We start from the raw sequence: 16,831 nt of genomic DNA on the forward strand, positions 1-16,831 counted from the left end.
GCCATACCATGGTGTTTATACTTGCGTACTATTGTTTCTACAGATGAGCGAGGTACCTTCAGGCGTTTGGAAATTGCTCCCAGGAGGAACCAGACTTGTGGAGGTCTACATTTTTTCTGAGGTCTTGCCTGATTTCCTTTGCTTTTCCCATGGAGTCAAGCAAAGAGGCACTGAGTTTGAAGGTAGCCTTGAAATACATCTACAGGTACACCTCCAATTGACTCAAAGGATGTCAATTAGGAAGCTTCTAAAGCCATGACATCATTTTGAATTTTACAAACTGTTTAAAGGCACAGCCAACTTATTGTATGTAAACTTCTGGCCCACTGAATTTGTGATACAGTGAATTATAAGTGAAATAATCCCTGTAAACAATTGTTGGAAAAATGACTTGTGTCATGCACAAAGTAGATGTCCTAACCGACTGCCAAAACTATCGTTTGTTAGCAAGAAATGTGGGAGGGGTTGACAAACAGGTTTTAATGACTCCAGCCTAAGTGGATGGAAACTTACGACTTCAACTATATGTACCATTTCAAACTGGGAAACGAATTGCACTGTAGTACCCTTCCCTGGTGGTCTAGTGGTTAGGATTGGCGCTCTAGTGGTCCCCGGGTTCGATTCCCGGTCAGTGAACTACTCTTTTGCTACATGTTTACTTGTACAACCTGTCACAATGAATATAGAAGGTTATCGCACATATGTACCAGCTCACACTGGGAACCGATTTGCACTGTTGTACCCTTCCCTGGTGGTCTAGTGGTTAGGATTCGGCGCTCTCACCGCCGAGGCCCGGGTTCGATTCCCGGTCAGGGAACTACTCTTTTGCTACATGTTTACTTGTACAACCTGTCACAATGAATATAGAAGGTTATCGCACATATGTACCAGCTCACACTGAGAACCGATTTGCACTGTATTATCCTTCCCTGGTGGTCTAGTGGTTAGGATTTGGGCGCTCTCACCGCCGCGGACCCGGGTTGATTCCCGGTCAGGGAAATAGTCTTTTGCTACATGTTTACTTGTGCAACCTGTCACAATGAATATAGAAGGTTATCGCACATATGTACCAGCTCACACTGGGAACCGATTTGCACTGCAGTGTCCTTCCCAGGTGTTCTAGTGGTGCACCAGACCCTCCTGCAGCAAAGCACCCCACAACATGATGGTGTTCTTCGGCTTGAAAGCCTCCCCCTTTTCCCTCAAACATAACAATGGTCAATATGGCCAAACAGTTCGATTTTGTTTCATCAGACCAGAGGACATTTCTCCAATAACTAGGATCTTTGTCCCCAAACTGTAGTATGGCTTTTTTATGGCGGTTTTGGAGCAGTAGCTTCTTCCTTGCTGAGCGGCCTCTCGGGGTATGTCGATATAGGACTCGTTTGCCTGTGGATATAGACCATTTTGTACCTGTTTCCTCCAGCATCTTCACAAGGTCCTTTGCTGTTGTTCTGGGATGGATTTGCACTTTTCGACCCAAAGTACGTTCATCTCTAGGAGAGAGAACGCGTCTCCTTCCTGAGCGGTATGACGCCTGCGTCATACCATGGTGTTTATACTTGCGTACTATTGTTTCTACAGATGAGCGAGGTACCTTCAGGCGTTTGGAAATTGCTCCCAAGGAGGAACCAGACTTGTGGAGGTCTACATTTTTTTCTGAGGTCTTGCCTGATTTCCTTTGCTTTTCCCATGGAGTCAAGCAAAGAGGCACTGAGTTTGAAGGTAGGCCTTGAAATACATCTACAGGTACACCTCCAATTGACTCAAAGGATGTCAATTAGCCTATCAGAAGCTTCTAAAGCCATGACATCATTTTCGGGAATTTTACAAACTGTTTAAAGGCACAGCCAACTTTGTGTATGTAAACTTCTGGCCCACTGAATTTGTGATACAGTGAATTATAAGTGAAATAATCCCTCTGTAAACAATTGTTGGAAAAATGACTTGTGTCATGCACAAAGTAGATGTCCTAACCGACTGCCAAAACTATCGTTTGTTAGCAAGAAATGTGTGGAGGGGTTGACAAACAGGTTTTAATGACTCCAGCCTAAGTGGATGGAAACTTACGACTTCAACTATATGTACCATTTCAAACTGGGAAACGAATTGCACTGTAGTACCCTTCCCTGGTGGTCTAGTGGTTAGGATTCGGCGCTCTCACTTCGGGTTTGATTCCTGGTCAGGGAACTACTCTTTTGCTACATGTTTACTTGTACAACCTGTCACAATGAATATAGAAGGTTATCGCACATATGTACCAGCTCACACTTGGAACCGATTTGCACTGTATTACCCTTCCCTGGTGGTCTAGTGGTTAGGATTCGGCGCTCTCACCGCCGCGGCCCGGGTTCGATTCCCGGTCAGGGAACTACTCTATTGCTACATGTTTACTTGTACAACCTGTCACAATGAATATAGAAGGTTATCGCACATATGTACCAGCTCACACTTGGAACCGATTTGCACTGTAGTAACCTTCCCTGGTGGTCTAGTGGTTAGGATTCGGCGCTCTCACTGGTGGCCGGGTTCGATTTCAGGGAACTACTCTTTTGCTACATGTTTACTTGTGCAACCTGTCACAATGAATATAGAAGGTTATCGCACATATGTACCAGCTCACACTGGGAACCGATTTGCACTGTAGTACCCTTCCCTGGTGGTCTAGTGGTTAGGATTCGATTCCCGGTCAGGGAACTGCTCTTTTGCTACATGTTTACGTTGCAACCTGTCACAATGAATATAGAAGGTTATCGCACATATGTACCAGCTCACACTTGGAACCGATTTGCACTGTCGTACCCTTCCCTGGTGGTCTAGTGGTTAGGATTCGGCGCTCTCACCGCCGCGGCCCGGGTTCGATTCCCGGTCAGGGAACTACTCTTTTGCTACATGTTTACTTGTACAACCTGTCACAATGAATATAGAAGGTTATTGCACATATGTACCAGCTCACACTGAGAACCAATTTGCACTGTATTATCCTTCCCTGGTGGTCTAGTGGTTAGGATTTGCGCTCTCACCGCCGCGGCTCGGGTTCGATTCCCGGTCAGGGAAATAGTCTATGCTCCTTGTTTACTTGTGCAATCTGTCACTATGAATTTAGTAGGTTGTCGCACATATGTACCACTTCAAATTGCAAACCGATTTGCCCTGCAGTGTCCTTCCCAGGTGTTCTAGTGGTGCACCAGACCCTCCTGCAGCAAAGCAACCCCACAACATGATGGTGTTCTTCGGCTTGAAAGCCTCCCCCTTTTCCCTCCAAACATAACAATGGTCATTATGGCCAAACAGTTCGATTTTTGTTTCATCAGACCAGAGGACATTTCTCCAAAAACTAGGATCTTTGTCCCCAAACTGTAGTATGGCTTTTTTATGGCGGTTTTGGAGCAGTAGCTTCTTCCTTGCTGAGCGGCCTCTCGGGGTATGTCGATATAGGACTTCGTTTGCCTGTGGATATAGACCATTTTGTACCTGTTTCCTCCAGCATCTTCACAAGGTCCTTTGCTGTTGTTCTGGGATGGATTTGCACTTTTCGACCCAAACCGTTCATCTCTAGGAGAGAGAACGCGTCTCCTTCCTGAGCGGTATGACGCCTGCCTCATACCATGGTGTTTATACTTCGTACTATTGTTTCTACAGATGAGCTGTACCTTAGGCGTTTGGAAATTGCTCCCAGGAGGTTCGATTTTTGTTTCATCAGACCAGAGGACATTTCTCCAAAAACTAGGATCTTTGGTATGGCTTTTTTTGGCGGTTTTGGAGCAGTAGCTTCTTCCTTGCTGAGCGGCCTCTCGGGGTATGTCAGGACTCGTTTGCCTGTGGATATAGACCATTTTGTACCTGTTTCCTCCAGCATCTTCACAAGGTCCTTTGCTGTTGTTCTGGGATGGATTTGCACTTTTCGACCCAAAGTACGTTCATCTCTAGGAGAGAGAACGCGTCTCCTTCCTGAGCGGTATGACGCCTGCGTGGTCCCATGGTGTTTATACTTACGTACTATTGTTTCTACAGATGAGCTAGGTACCTTCAGGCGTTTGGAAATTGCTCCCAAGGAGGAACCAGACTTGTGGAGGTCTACATTTTTTCTGAGGTCTTGGCTGATTTCCTATGCTTTTCCCATGGAGTCAAGCAAAGAGGCACTGAGTTTGAAGGTAGACCTTGAAATACATCTACAGTTACACCTCCAATTGACTCAAAGGATGTCAATAAGCCTATCAGAAGCTTCTAAAGCCATGACATCATTTTCGGGAATTTTACAAACTGTTTAAAGGCACAGCCAACTTTGTGTATGTAAACTTCTGGCCCACTGAATTTGTGATACAGTGAATTATAAGTGAAATAATCCCTCTGTAAACAATTGTTGGAAAAATTACTTGTGTCATGCACAAAGTAGATGTCCTAACCGACTGCCAAAACTATCGTTTGTTAGCAAGAAATGTGTGGAGGGGTTGACAAACAGGTTTTAATGACTCCAGCCTAAGTGGATGGAAACTTACGACTTCAACTATATGTACCATTTCAAACTGGGAAACGAATTGCACTGTAGTACCCTTCCCTGGTGGTCTAGTGGTTAGGATTCGGATTTCCACGCTCTCACTGCCCCGTCCCGGGTTTGATTCCTGGTCAGGGAACTACCCTTTTGCTACATGTTTACTTGTACAACCTGTCACAATGAATATAGAAGGTTATCGCACATATGTACCAGCTCACACTTGGAACCGATTTGCACTGTCATACCCTTCCCTGGTGGTCTAGTGGTTAGGATTCGGCGCTCTCACCGCCGGGGCCCGGGTTCGATTCCCGGTCAGGGAACTACTCTATTGCTACATGTTTACTTGTACAACCTGTCACAATGAATATAGAAGGTTATCGCACATATGTACCAGCTCACACTTGGAACCGATTTGCACTGTAGTAACCTTCCCTGGTGGTCTAGTGGTTAGGATTCGGCACTCTCACCGCCTCGGCCCGGGTTCGATTCCCGGTCAGGGAACTACTCTTTTGCTACATGTTTACTTGTGCAACCTGTCACAATGAATATAGAAGGTTATCGCACATATGTACCAGCTCACACTGGGAACCGATTTGCACTGTAGTACCCTTCCCTGGTGGTCTAGTGGTTAGGATTCGATTCCCGGTCAGGGAACTGCTCTTTTGCTACATGTTTACGTGTGCAACCTGTCACAATGAATATAGAAGGTTATCGCACATATGTACCAGCTCACACTTGGAACCGATTTGCACTGTCGTACCCTTCCCTGGTGGTCTAGTGGTTAGGATTCGGCGCTCTCACCGCCGCGGCCCGGGTTCGATTCCCGGTCAGGGAACTACTCTTTTGCTACATGTTTACTTGTACAACCTGTCACAATGAATATAGAAGGTTATTGCACATATGTAGCAGCTCACACTGAGAACCAATTTGCACTGTATTATCCTTCCCTGGTGGTCTAGTGGTTAGGATTTGGCGCTCTCACCGCCGCGGCTCGGGTTCGATTCCCGGTCAGGGAAATAGTCTATGCTCCTTGTTTACTTGTGCAATCTGTCACTATGAATTTAGTAGGTTGTCGCACATATGTACCACTTCAAATTGCAAACCGATTTGCCCTGCAGTGTCCTTCCCAGGTGTTCTAGTGGTGCACCAGACCCTCCTGCAGCAAAGCACCCCCACAACATGATGGTGTTCTTTGGCTTGAAAGCCTCACCTTTTCCCTCCAAACATAACAATGGTCATTATGGCCAAACAGTTCGATTTTTGTTTCATCAGACCAGAGGACATTTCTCCAATAACTAGGATCTTTGTCCCCAAACTGTAGTATGGCTTTTTTATGGCGGTTTTGGAGCAGTAGCTTTTTCCTTGCTGAGCGGCCTCTCGGGGTATGTCGATATAGGACTCGTTTGCCTGTGGATATAGACCATTTTGTACCTGTTTCCTCCAGCATCTTCACAAGGTCCTTTGCTGTTGTTCTGGGATGGATTTGCACTTTTCGACCCAAAGTACGTTCATCTCTAGGAGAGAGAACGCGTCTCCTTCCTGAGCGGTATGACGCCTGCGTCAACCATGGTGTTTATACTTGCGTACTATTGTTTCTACAGATGAGCCAAGGTACCTTCAGGCGTTTGGAAATTGCTCCCAAGGAGGAACCAGACTTGTGGAGGTCTACATTTTTTTCGAGGTTTTTGTTTCATCAGACCAGAGGACATTTCTCCCATGGATCTTTGTCCCCAAAGAGTATGGCTTTTTATGGCGGTTTTGGAGCAGTACTTCTTCCTTGCTACAGCGGCCTTCGGGGTATGTCGAAAGGATGTTTGCCTGTGGATATAGACCTACCTGTTTCCTCCAGCATCTTCAAAGTCCTTTGCTGTTGTTCTGGGATGGAACTTTTACCCAAAACGTTCATCTTAGGAAGAGCACAGCGTCTCCTTCCTGAGCGGTATGTACGCCTGCGTGGTCCCATGGTGTTTAATTTGCGTACTATTGTTTCTACAGATGAGCTAGGTACCTTCAGGCGTTTGGAAATTGCTCCCAAGGAGGAACCAGACTTGTGGAGGTCTACATTTTTTCTGAGGTCTTGGCTGATTTCCTATGCTTTTCCCATGGAGTCAAGCAAAGAGGCACTGAGTTTGAAGGTAGACCTTGAAATACATCTACAGTTACACCTCCAATTGACTCAAAGGATGTCAATAAGCCTATCAGAAGCTTCTAAAGCCATGACATCATTTTCGGGAATTTTACAAACTGTTTAAAGGCACAGCCAACTTTGTGTATGTAAACTTCTGGCCCACTGAATTTGTGATACAGTGAATTATAAGTGAAATAATCCCTCTGTAAACAATTGTTGGAAAAATTACTTGTGTCATGCACAAAGTAGATGTCCTAACCGACTGCCAAAACTATCGTTTGTTAGCAAGAAATGTGTGGAGGGGTTGACAAACAGGTTTTAATGACTCAAGCCTAAGTGGATGGAAACTTACGACTTCAACTATATGTACCATTTCAAACTGGGAAACGAATTGCACTGTAGTACCCTTCCCTGGTGGTCTAGTGGTTAGGATTCGGCGCTCTCACCGTCCCGGGTTTGATTCCTGGTCAGGGAACTACTCTTTTGCTACATGTTTACTTGTACAACCTGTCACAATGAATACAGAAGGTTATCGCACATATGTACCAGCTCACACTTGGAACCGATTTGCACTGTAGTACCCTTCCCTGGTGGTCTAGTGGTTAGGATTCGGCGCTCTCACCGCCGCGGCCCGGGTTTGATTCCCGGTCAGGGAACTACTCTATTGCTACATGTTTACTTGTACAACCTGTCACAATGAATATAGAAGGTTATCGCACATATGTACCAGCTCACACTTGGAACCGATTTGCACTGTAGTACCCTTCCCTGGTGGTCTAGTGGTTAGGATTCGGCGCTCTCACCGCCGCGGCCCGGGTTCGATCCCCGGTCAGGGAACTACTCTTTTGCTACATGTTTACTTGTGCAACCTGTCACAATGAATATAGAAGGTTATCGCACATATGTACCAGCTCACACTGGGAACCGATTTGCACTGTAGTACCCTTCCCTGGTGGTCTAGTGGTTAGGATTCGGCGCAAAAACTAGGTTATTGCAAAAACTAGGATCTTTGTCCCCAAACTGTAGTATGGCTTTTTTATGGCGGTTTTGGAGCAGTAGCTTCTTCCTTGCTGAGCGGCCTCTCGGGGTATGTCGATATAGGACTCGTTTGCCTGTGGATATAGACCATTTTGTACCTGTTTCCTCCAGCATCTTCACAAGGTCCTTTGCTGTTGTTCTGGGATGGATTTGCACTTTTCGACCCAAAGTACGTTCATCTCTAGGAGAGAGAAAGCGTCTCCTTCCTGAGCGGTATGACGCCTGCGTCATACCATGGTGTTTATACTTGCGTACTATTGTTTCTACAGATGAGCGAGGTACCTTCAGGCGTTTGGAAATTGCTCCCAAGGAGGAACCAGACTTGTGGAGGTCTACATTTTTTTTCTGAGGTCTTCCCTGATTTCCTTTGCTTTTCCCATGGAGTCAAGCAAAGAGGCACTGAGTTTGAAGGTAGGCCTTGAAATACATCTACAGGTACACCTCCAATTGACTCAAAGGATGTCAATTAGCCTATCAGAAGCTTCTAAAGCCATGACATCATTTTCGGGAATTTTACAAACTGTTTAAAGGCACAGCCAACTTAGTGTATGTAAACTTCTGGCCCACTGAATTTGTGATACAGTGAATTATAAGTGAAATAATCCCTCTGTAAACAATTGTTGGAAAAATTACTTGTGTCATGCACAAAGCAGATGTCCTAACCGACTGCCAAAACTATCGTTTGTTAGCAAAAAATGTGTGGAGGGGTTGACAAACAGGTTTTAATGACTCCAGCCTAAGTGGATGGAAACTTACGACTTCAACTATATGTACCATTTCAAACTGGGAAACGAATTGCACTGTAGTACCCTTCCCTGGTGGTCTAGTGGTTAGGATTCGATTCCCGGTCAGTGAACTGCTCTTTTGCTACATGTTTACGTGTGCAACCTGTCACAATGAATATAGAAGGTTATCGCACATATGTACCAGCTCACACTGGGAACCGATTTGAAATGTTGTATTCCCTGGTGGTCTAGTGGAACTAGCCGCTGCCCGGGTTCGATTTTCAGGGAACTAATCTTTTGCTACATGTTTACTTGTGCAACCTGTCACAATGAATATAGAAGGTTATCGCACATATGTACCAGCTCACACTGGGAACCGATTTGCACTGTAGTACCCTTCCCTGGTGGTCTAGTGGTTAGGATTCGGCGCTCTCACCGCCGCGCCTGGGTTCGATTATTCAGGGAACTAGTCTATGCTACATGTTTACTTGTGCAACCTGTCACAATGAATATAGAAGGTTATCGCACATATGTACCATCTCACACTGGGAACCGATTTGCACTGCAGTGTCCTTCCCAGGTGTTCTAGTGGTGCACCAGACCCTCCTGCAGCAAAGCACCCCCACAACATGATGGTGTTCTGAGCTTGGGCTCTCGAGGTATGTCGATATAGGACTCGTTTGCCTGTGGATATAGACCATTTTGTACCTGTTTCCTCCAGCATCTTCACAAGGTCCTTTGCTGTTGTTCTGGGATGGATTTGCACTTTTCGACCCAAAGTACGTTCATCTCTAGGAGAGAGAACGCGTCTCCTTCCTGAGCGGTATGACGCCTGCGCCATACCATGGTGTTTATACTTGCGTACTATTGTTTCTACAGATGAGCGAGGTACCTTCAGGCGTTTGGAAATTGCTCCCAAGGAGGAACCAGACTTGTGGAGGTCTACATTTTTTTCTGAGGTCTTGCCTGATTTCCTTTGCTTTTCCCATGGAGTCAAGCAAAGAGGCACTGAGTTTGAAGGTAGGCCTTGAAATACATCTACAGGTACACCTCCAATTGACTCAAAGGATGTCAATTAGCCTATCAGAAGCTTCTAAAGCCATGACATCATTTTCGGGAATTTTACAAACTGTTTAAAGGCACAGCCAACTTATTGTATGTAAACTTCTGGCCCACTGAATTTGTGATACAGTGAATTATAAGTGAAATAATCCCAATGTAAACAATTGTTGGAAAAATGACTTGTGTCATGCACAAAGTAGATGTCCTAACCGTCTGCCAAAACGATCGTTTGTTAGCAAGAAATGTGGGGAGGGGTTGACAAACAGGTTTTAATGACTCCAGCCTAAGTGGATGGAAACTTACGACTTCAACTATATGTACCATTTCAAACTGGGAAACGAATTGCACTGTAGTACCCTTCCCTGGTGGTCTAGTGGTTAGGATTATCACCGCTGCGGCCGGGTTCGATTCCCGGTCAGGGAACTACTCTTTTGCTACATGTTTACTTGTACAACCTGTCACAATGAATATAGAAGGTTATCGCACATATGTACCAGCTCACACTTGGAACCGATTTGCACTGTCGTACCCTTCCCTGGTGGTCTAGTGGTTAGGATTCGGCGCTCTCACCGCCGCGGCCCGGGTTCGATTCCCGGTCAGGGAACTACTCTTTTGCTACATGTTTACTTGTACAACCTGTCACAATGAATATAGAAGGTTATCGCACATATGTACCAGCTCACACTGAGAACCAATTTGCACTGTATTATCCTTCCCTGGTGGTCTAGTGGTTAGTATTCGGCGCTCTCACCGCCGCGGCCCGGGTTCGATTCCCGGTCAGGGAAATAGTCTATGCTCCTTGTTTACTTGTGCAACCTGTCACTATGAATTTAGTAGGTTGTCGCACATATGTACCACTTCAAATTGCAAACCGATTTGCCCTGCAGTGTCCTTCCCAGGTGTTCTAGTGGTGCACCAGACCCTCCTGCAGCAAAGCACCCCACAACATGATGGTGTTCTTCGGCTTGAAAGCCTCCCCCTTTTCCCTCCAAACATAACAATGGTCATTATGGCCAAACAGTTCGATTTTTGTTTCATCAGACCAGAGGACATTTCTCCAAAAACTAGGATCTTTGTCCCCAAACTGTAGTATGGCTTTTTTATGGCGGTTTTGGAGCAGTAGCTTCTTCCTTGCTGAGCGGCCTCTCGGGGTATGTCGATATAGGACTCGTTTGCCTGTGGATATAGACCATTTTGTACCTGTTTCCTCCAGCATCTTCACAAGGTCCTTTGCTGTTGTTCTGGGATGGATTTGCACTTTTCGACCCAAAGTACGTTCATCTCTAGGAGAGAGAACGCGTCTCCTTCCTGAGCGGTATGACGCCTGCGTGGTCCCATGGTGTTTATACTTGCGTACTATTGTTTCTACAGATGAGCTAGGTACCTTCAGGCGTTTGGAAATTGCTCCCAAGGAGGAACCAGACTTGTGGAGGTCTACATTTTTTCTGAGGTCTTGCTGATTTCCTTTGCTTTTCCCATGGAGTCAAGCAAAGAGGCACTGAGTTTGAAGGTAGGCCTTGAAATACATCTACAGGTACACCTCCAATTGACTCAAAGGATGTCAATTAGCCTATCAGAAGCTTCTAAAGCCATGACATCATTTTCGGGAATTTTACAAACTGTTTAAAGGCACAGCCAACTTTGTGTATGTAAACTTCTGGCCCACTGAATTTGTGATACAGTGAATTATAAGTGAAATAATCCCTCTGTAAACAATTGTTGGAAAAATGACTTGTGTCATGCACAAAGTAGATGTCCTAACCGACTGCCAAAACTATCGTTTGTTAGCAAGAAATGTGGGGAGGGGTTGACAAACAGGTTTTAATGACTCCAGCCTAAGTGGATGGAAACGACTTTATGTACCATTTCAACAATTACTGTAGTGCCCTTCCCTGGTGGTCTATGTACCATTTCAAACTGGTGGAAAGTTCGACTCCTGATTTGCACTGTAGTACCCTTCCCTGGTGGTCTAGTGGTTAGGTTTCGGGGCTCTCACCGCTGTGCCCCGGGCTCGATTCCTGGTCAGGGAACTGCTCTTTTGCTACATGTTTACTTGTACAACCTGTCACAATGAATATAGAAGGTTATCGCACATATGTACCAGCACACACTTGGAACCGATTTGCACTGTAATACCCTTCCCTGGTGGTCTAGTGGTTAGGATTCGGCTCTCACCGCCGCGGCCCGGTTCGGCACAGCCAACTCATTGTATGTAAACTTCTGGCCCACTGAATTTGTGATACAGTGAATTATAATGAAATAATCCCAATGTAAACAATTGTTGGAAAAATGACTTGTGTCATGCACAAAGTAAATGTCCTAACCGTCTGCCAAACGATCGTTTGTTAGCAAGAAATGTGGGGAGGGGTTGACAAACAGGTTTTAATGACTCCAGCCTAAGTGGATGGAAACTTACACTTCAACTATATGTACCATTTCAAACTGGGAAACGAATTGCACTGAAGTACCCTTCCCTGGTGGTCTAGTGGTTAGGATTCGGCGCTCTCACTGCCGCGGCCCGGGTTGACTCCTGATTTCACTGTAGTACCCTTCCTGGTGACTCTCAGTTGACTCTGATTTGGTACCCTTTGGTGGTCTAGTGTTTAGGATTCTGCCAGCTCACCGCTTGCAGCCCGGGTTCGACTCTGATTTCCACTGGTGGTACCCTTCCCTGGTGGTTCGACTCCCATTTGCACTGTAGATTCCTAGTGGGAACTACTCTTTTGCTACATGTTTACTTGTACAACCTGTCACAATGAATATAGGTTATCGCACATATGTACCAGCTCACACTGGAACCGATTTGCACTGTATTATCCTTCCCTGGTGGTCTAGTGGTTAGGATTCGGGCGCTCTCACCGCCGCGGCCCGGGTTCGATTCCCGGTCAGGGAAATAGTCTATGCTCCTTTTTACTTGTGCAACCTGTCACTATGAATTTAGTAGGTTGTCGCACATATGTACCACTTCAAATTGCAAACCGATTTGCCCTGCAGTGTCCTTCCCAGGTGTTCTAGTGGTGCACCAGACCCTCCTGCAGCAAAGCACCCCACAACATGATGGTGTTCTTCGGCTTGAAAGCCTCCCCTTTTCCCTCCAAACATAACAATGGTCATTATGGCCAAACAGTTCGATTTTTGTTTCATCAGACCAGAGGACATTTCTCCAAAAACTAGGATCTTTGTCCCCAAACTGTAGTATGGCTTTTTATGGCGGTTTTGGAGCAGTAGCTTCTTCCTTGCTGAGCGGCCTCTCGGGGTATGTCGATATAGGACTCGTTTTCCTGTGGATATAGACCATTTTGTACCTGTTTCCTCCAGCATCTTCACAAGGTCCTTTGCTGTTGTTCTGGGATGGATTTGCACTTTTCGACCCAAAGTACGTTCATCTCTAGGAGAGAGAACGCGTCTCCTTCCTGAGCGGTATGACGCCTGCCTCATACCATGGTGTTTATACTTGCGTACTATTGTTTCTACAGATGAGCGAGGTACCTTCAGGCGTTTGGAAATTGCTCCCAAGGAGGAACCAGACTTGTGGAGGTCTACATTTTTTTCTGAGGTCTTGCCTGATTTCCTTTGCTTTTCCCATGGAGTCAAGCAAAGAGGCACTGAGTTTGAAGGTAGGCCTTGAAATACATCTACAGGTACACCTCCAATTGACTCAAAGGATGTCAATTAGCCTATCAGAAGCTTCTAAAGCCATGACATCATTTTCGGGAATTTTACAAACTGTTTAAAGGCACAGCCAACTTAGTGTATGTAAACTTCTGGCCCACTGAATTTGTGATACAGTGAATTATAAGTGAAATAATCCCAATGTAAACAATTGTTGGAAAAATGACTTGTGTCATGCACAAAGTAGATGTCCTAACCGACTGCCAAAACTATCGTTTGTTAGCAAGAAATGTGGGGAGGGGTTGACAAACAGGTTTTAATGACTCCAGCCTAAGTGGATGGAAACTTACGACTTCAACTATATGTACCATTTCAAACTGGGAAACGAATTGCACTGTAGTACCCTTCCCTGGTGGTCTAGTGGTTAGGATTCGATTCCCGGTCAGGGAACTGCTCTTTTGCTACATGTTTACGTGTGCAACCTGTCACAATGAATATAGAAGGTTATCGCACATATGTACCAGCTCACACTGGGAACCCATTTGAAATGTTGTACCCTTCCCTGGTGGTCTAGTGGTTAGGATTCGGCGCTCTCACAGCCGCTGCCCGGGTTCGATTCCCGGTCAGGGAACTACTCTTTTGCTACATGTTTACTTGTACAACCTGTCACAATGAATATAGAAGGTTATCGCACATATGTACCAGCTCACACTTGGAACCGATTTGCACTGTAGTACCCTTCCCTGGTGGTCTAGTGGTTAGGATTGGCGCTCTCACCGCAGACCCGGGTTCGATGCAGTCAGGGAAATAGTCTATGCCCTTGTGCAACCTGTCACATTATGAATTTAGTAGGTTCATATGTACCACTTCAAATTGCAAACCGATTTGCACTGCAGTGTCCTTCCCAGGTGTTCTAGTGGTGCACCAGACCCTCCTGCAGCAAAGCACCCCACAACATGAACTTGAAAGCCTCCCCCCTTTTCCCTCCAAACATAACAATGGTCATTTATGGCCAAACAGTTCGATTTTGTTTCATCAGACCAGAGGACATTTCTCCAAAAACTAGGATCTTTGTCCCCAAACTGTAGTATGGCTTTTTTATGGCGGTTTTGGAGCAGTAGCTTCTTCCTTGCTGAGCGGCCTCTCGGGGTATGTCGATATAGGACTCGTTTGCCTGTGGATATAGACCATTTTGTACCTGTTTCCTCCAGCATCTTCACAAGGTCCTTTGCTGTTGTTCTGGGATGGATTTGCACTTTTCGACCCAAAGTACGTTCATCTCTAGGAGAGAGAACGCGTCTCCTTCCTGAGCGGTATGACGCCTGCGTGGTCCCATGGTGTTTATACTTGCGTACTATTGTTTCTACAGATGAGCGAGGTACCTTCAGGCGTTTGGAAATTGCTCCCAAGGAGGAACCAGACTTGTGGAGGTCTACATTTTTTTCTGAGGTCTTGGCTGATTTCCTTTGCTTTTCCCATGGAGTCAAGCAAAGAGGCACTGAGTTTGAAGGTAGGCCTTGAAATACATCTACAGGTACACCTCCAATTGACTCAAAGGATGTCAATTAGCCTATCAGAAGCTTCTAAAGCCATGACATCATTTTCGGGAATTTTACAAACTGTTTAAAGGCACAGCCAACTTTGTGTATGTAAACTTCTGGCCCACTGAATTTGTGATACAGTGAATTATAAGTGAAATAATCCCTCTGTAAACAATTGTTGGAAAAATGACTTGTGTCATGCACAAAGTAGATGTCCTAACCGACTGCCAAAACTATCGTTTGTTAGCAAGAAATGTGTGGAGGGTTGACAAACAGGTTTTAATGACTCCAGCCTAAGTGGATGGAAACTTACGACTTCAACTATATGTACCATTTCAAACTGGGAAACGAATTGCACTGTAGTACCCTTCCCTGGTGGTCTAGTGGTTAGGATTCGATTCCCGGTCAGGGAACTGCTCTTTTGCTACATGTTTACTTGTGCAACCTGTCACAATGAATATAGAAGGTTATCGCACATATGTACCAGCTCACACTGGGAACCGATTTGCACTGTAGTACCCTTCCCTGGTGGTCTAGTGGTTAGGATTCGGCGCTCTCACCGCCGCGGCCCGGGTTCGATTCCCGGTCAGGGAACTACTCTTTTGCTACATGTTTACTTGTACAACCTGTCACAATGAATATAGAAGGTTATCGCACATATGTACCAGCTCACACTTGGAACCGATTTGCACTGTAGTGCCCTTCCCTGGTGGTCTAGTGGTTAGGATTCGGCGCTCTCACCGCCGCGGCCCGGGTTCGATTCCCGGTCAGGGAAACTCTTTTGCTACATGTTTACTTGTGCAACCTGTCACAATGAATATAGAAGGTTATCGCACATATGTACCAGCTCACACTGAGAAGGTTTTGCACTGTATTATCCTTCCCTGGTGGTCTAGTGGAAGGATTCGGAGCTCTCGGGCCCGGGTTCGATTCCGGTCAGGGAAATAGGATACTTTTTTACTTGTGCAACCTGTCACTATGAATTTAGTAGGTTGTCGCACATATGTACCACTTCATTGCAAACCGATTTGCCCTGCAGTGTCCTTCCCAGGTGTTCTAGTGGTGCACCAGACCTCCTGCAGCAAAGCACCCCACAACATGATGGTGTTCTTCAGCTTGAAAGCCTCCCCTTTTCCCTCCAAACATAACAATGGTCATTATGGCCAAACAGTTGATTTTTTTTTCAGACCAGAGGACATTTCTCCAAAAACTAGGATCTTTGTCCCCAAACTGTAGTATGGCTTTTTATGGCGGTTTTGGAGCAGTAGCTTCTTCCTTGCTGAGCGGACTCTCGGGTATGCGATATAGGACTCGTTTGCCTGTGGATATAGACCATTTGTACCTGTTTCCTCCAGCATCTTCACAAGGTCCTTTGCTGTTGTTCTGGGATGGATTTTCACTTTTCGACCCAAAGTACGTTCATCTAGGAGAGAGCAAGCGTCTCCTTCCTGAGCGGTATGACGCCTGCGTGGTCCCATGGTGTTTATACTTGCGTACTATTGTTTCTACAGATGAGCGAGGTACCTTCAGGCGTTTGGAAATTGCTCCCAAGGAGGAACCAGACTTGTGGAGGTCTACATTTTTTTCTGAGGTCTTGGCTGATTTCCTTTGCTTTTCCCATGGAGTCAAGCAAAGAGGCACTGAGTTTGAAGGTAGGCCTTGAAATACATCTACAGGTACACCTCAATTGACTCAAAGGATGTCAATTAGCCTTCAGAAGCTTCTAAAGCCATGACATCATTTTCGAATTTTACAAACTGTTTAAAGGCACAGCCAACTTTGTGTATGTAAACTTCTGGCCCACTGAATTTGTGATACAGTGAATTATACAGCCTGAAATAATCCCTCAATGTAAACAATTGTTGGGAAAATTACTTGTGTCATGCACAAAGTAAAAGATTTGAGGTAACCGTCTGCCAAAACTATCGTTTGTTAGCAAGAAATGTGTGGAGGGTTGACAAACAGGTTTTAATGACTCCAGCCTAAGTGGATGGAAACTTACGACTTCAACTATATGTACCATTTCAAACTGGGAAACGAATTGCACTGTAGTACCCTTCCCTGGTGGTCTAGTGGTTAGGATTTGGCGCTCTCACCGCCGTGTCCCGGGTTTGATTCCTGGTCAGGGAACTACTCTTTTGCTACATGTTTACTTGAACAACCTGTCACAATGAATACAGAAGGTTATCGCACATATGTACCAGCTCACACTGGGAACCGATTTGCACTG

At 45.6% G+C, this 16,831-nt stretch overlaps 9 non-coding genes across 9 annotated transcripts; all 9 read left to right on the forward strand.

Moving 5' to 3' along the window:
* The first annotated feature begins 745 nt into the window (after positions 1-745).
* Positions 746-817, forward strand: trnae-cuc. Its single transcript has one exon. It is a non-coding gene; the product is annotated as a tRNA-Glu (tRNA).
* Positions 818-2,299: 1,482 nt separating this feature from the next.
* Positions 2,300-2,371, forward strand: trnae-cuc. The gene has a single exon. It is a non-coding gene; the product is annotated as a tRNA-Glu (tRNA).
* A 434-nt stretch (positions 2,372-2,805) lies between these two features.
* Positions 2,806-2,877, forward strand: trnae-cuc. Its single transcript has one exon. It is a non-coding gene; the product is annotated as a tRNA-Glu (tRNA).
* A 1,866-nt stretch (positions 2,878-4,743) lies between these two features.
* On the forward strand, positions 4,744-4,815 carry trnae-cuc. The gene has a single exon. It is a non-coding gene; the product is annotated as a tRNA-Glu (tRNA).
* A 443-nt stretch (positions 4,816-5,258) lies between these two features.
* Positions 5,259-5,330, forward strand: trnae-cuc. Its single transcript has one exon. It is a non-coding gene; the product is annotated as a tRNA-Glu (tRNA).
* Positions 5,331-7,388: 2,058 nt separating this feature from the next.
* Positions 7,389-7,460, forward strand: trnae-cuc. Its single transcript has one exon. It is a non-coding gene; the product is annotated as a tRNA-Glu (tRNA).
* Positions 7,461-9,980: 2,520 nt separating this feature from the next.
* trnae-cuc lies at positions 9,981-10,052 on the forward strand. Its single transcript has one exon. It is a non-coding gene; the product is annotated as a tRNA-Glu (tRNA).
* Positions 10,053-15,123: 5,071 nt separating this feature from the next.
* trnae-cuc lies at positions 15,124-15,195 on the forward strand. Its single transcript has one exon. It is a non-coding gene; the product is annotated as a tRNA-Glu (tRNA).
* A 109-nt stretch (positions 15,196-15,304) lies between these two features.
* Positions 15,305-15,376, forward strand: trnae-cuc. Its single transcript has one exon. It is a non-coding gene; the product is annotated as a tRNA-Glu (tRNA).
* The last annotated feature ends 1,455 nt before the right edge of the window (positions 15,377-16,831 follow it).

Source organism: Oncorhynchus gorbuscha, unplaced genomic scaffold (assembly GCF_021184085.1).
Source record: "Oncorhynchus gorbuscha isolate QuinsamMale2020 ecotype Even-year unplaced genomic scaffold, OgorEven_v1.0 Un_scaffold_7490, whole genome shotgun sequence".
NCBI classification, from domain to species: Eukaryota; Metazoa; Chordata; class Actinopteri; order Salmoniformes; family Salmonidae; genus Oncorhynchus; species Oncorhynchus gorbuscha.